Source organism: Coptis chinensis, chromosome 1, assembly GCF_015680905.1.
Source record: "Coptis chinensis isolate HL-2020 chromosome 1, ASM1568090v1, whole genome shotgun sequence".
Lineage (NCBI taxonomy): Eukaryota > Viridiplantae > Streptophyta > Magnoliopsida > Ranunculales > Ranunculaceae > Coptis > Coptis chinensis.
This window is the reverse complement of record NC_141456.1, coordinates 43,168,674-43,170,933: the sequence shown is the minus strand read 5'-3', so window position 1 is coordinate 43,170,933 and position 2,260 is coordinate 43,168,674. Positions and strand designations below refer to the sequence as shown.

The following is a 2,260-nucleotide window of genomic DNA, read 5'->3' as shown; positions in this document are numbered from 1 at the left end:
TATAACCGAGTCGCAATGTTTGTGTTTGCATCTGCGCAAGTGTCCATGCAACATAGGTTATATGAGGCCATGAGGGAGCAATGATTTTGGACACCCTTATATCAAAAGGTAATGAAAAAGAATATAAAAAAAACTAACATGGAATTATAACTCATTTGGTCGTCTAAAAAAGAAAAAGGAGGCATTATTAACTTATGGGAAAAAATGTATGTGCAAAATCCAAATCGCCCACCGTGGGGCTCGAACCCACGACCACAAGGTTAAGAGCCTTGCGCTCTACCAACTGAGCTAGACGGGCTACTTGTTAATTTTGTTCAAATACACATATATGTATAATAGGCAAGCAAATATCCCTGTTTATCGAAAAAAAAAAGGGAAGCAAATATCCCTAATACCAACTTTGTATCATTGATTAGAGCATCTCCAATAGGAAGTGTAAACAGTATAAAATATAAAATTTACACTCCAAATCCCAAAAAAGTTCATCCAATGAAAGGTGGATGCCGTATATATTAGTATCGGAAGGGGGAAATTCAACAACGCACTTATCAATTGCTAAAAGTCTCGGGTGTTACCTTAAACTAGCCATTAAGCCCGACTTATGGTCGGGCCTGCTACCTTGATAGTCCAATATATGGTTGAATAAATTTTCTAAATATGTATGTATTTTATGAAAGCCATTAAGAACTTTTAGTTCATGTGTAAACTTGCACTTACATACTGAAACGTTAAGTTGTGATGGAAGAAGAATCAACGAATTAAAACGATTTTTTTTTTTTTATTAATTGAACTATTATTTATCTACTACTATTTATCAATGCATGTGTAGTTTATAGTGAAAATGAATGGTGTATCCAGTTAAAAAAATGTAGAAAGAACGTTAAAAGCCTTAAGTTTTCTAGTTAGGTGTATCAAATTGAAGTTGTAAAGCATGAAGAAAAAATGTGATAGCATCTTTGCAAGGGAAAGCCCAGAAAAATGTCATATGTTGAACCTTGGACATTTTTTAAATATGTAAGTATTTTATGAAAGCCATTATAAAAACTTTTAGTTCATGTGTAAACTTTCACTTACATACTGAAACGTTAAGTTGTGATGGAAAAAGAATCAACGAATTGGAATGAAAAAATTTGTATTAATTGAACTATTATTTATCTGCTACTATTTATCAACGCATGTGTAGTTTATAGTGAAAATGAACGGTGTATCCAGTTAAAAAAATGTAGAAAGAACAAAGAATTTTAAGACATAGGATTAATTTATATGCAAATGGAAGATCAGGTCGTTGAGAGTCGCTATTTGTTTTCGAATTTTGAAGCGAGCAAGGTTGGTGAAGAAGTATGCATTATTCATATTGTGAATAACTAAATAAATGTAGCAAAGATAAGATAAAGAGTTGTCTTTCATTCAAATGATGATTGCCCTAAATTGAATACAAACTAAACTTAAATACCTTATAATTGATCCAATCAACTCAACAAATGAGTTCCTGAAGCGAAAATGGCAGAGATGGTATTCTTATATCACGAATATGTATAGTATATTTGAAAGTACATGTAAGTTGAAATCAGCAAGCATCGTAGCAACAATATTTAAAATATAATTTTGAAACGCCTACAAAATCAAGATGGAATAAATATGGATTACAAAGGAGCTGAGGGTTAAGTGATGGGAGTCGCAACTGGTGTCTCTTGTAATGCAGGGTTTCTTTCAAATGATGTACAAAATTAAGAATTGGACTTGAAAAGTTAAATTAATACATGACATGTAGTGACAATAAAAGAAAAATGCAACAGTAAAATGAGGGAAAAAAAATAATCGGGTAAACAAACTCAAAGATTTCTAGAGAATTTCGGTTTTCCATTCGTCCAATACATCGTCAGCATCAAAGAGATAGTGTATTATTGAGTTTTTTTGTTTCTTTACGTACACCCTCTAATAGATTCATCTCTGTTTGGAGGATCGTATCCAATTGGTCCAACACACCAGAGATCACTACATAAGCCATAGTGATAAGTGAAGATCAGGTAATGAATATCACCCTCGTTTTTGTTCACACACTCCAAAAGCATGTGTTTCAGTGACATTTGTATTGGTTGCGTGGTCAAGAAATAAGGAAATTGCATGATAAAGAACAAAGAACGTTAAAAGCCCAAAGTCTTCTAATTAGGTATCTATTTTACAAAGGCCCAGACTTTGTCCCATAGTCATGTTTCTTATTGTTGGAAACTTGTATGAAATAGTATACATGTATTCCCTA

The 2,260-nt window shown here is 32.7% G+C and overlaps 1 non-coding gene across 1 annotated transcript; it reads right to left on the bottom strand.

Moving 5' to 3' along the window:
• Positions 1–225: 225 nt before the first annotated feature.
• Positions 226–298, bottom strand: TRNAK-CUU (transfer RNA lysine (anticodon CUU)). Its single transcript has one exon. It is a non-coding gene; the product is annotated as a tRNA-Lys (tRNA).
• Between the last annotated feature and the right edge of the window lie 1,962 nt (positions 299–2,260).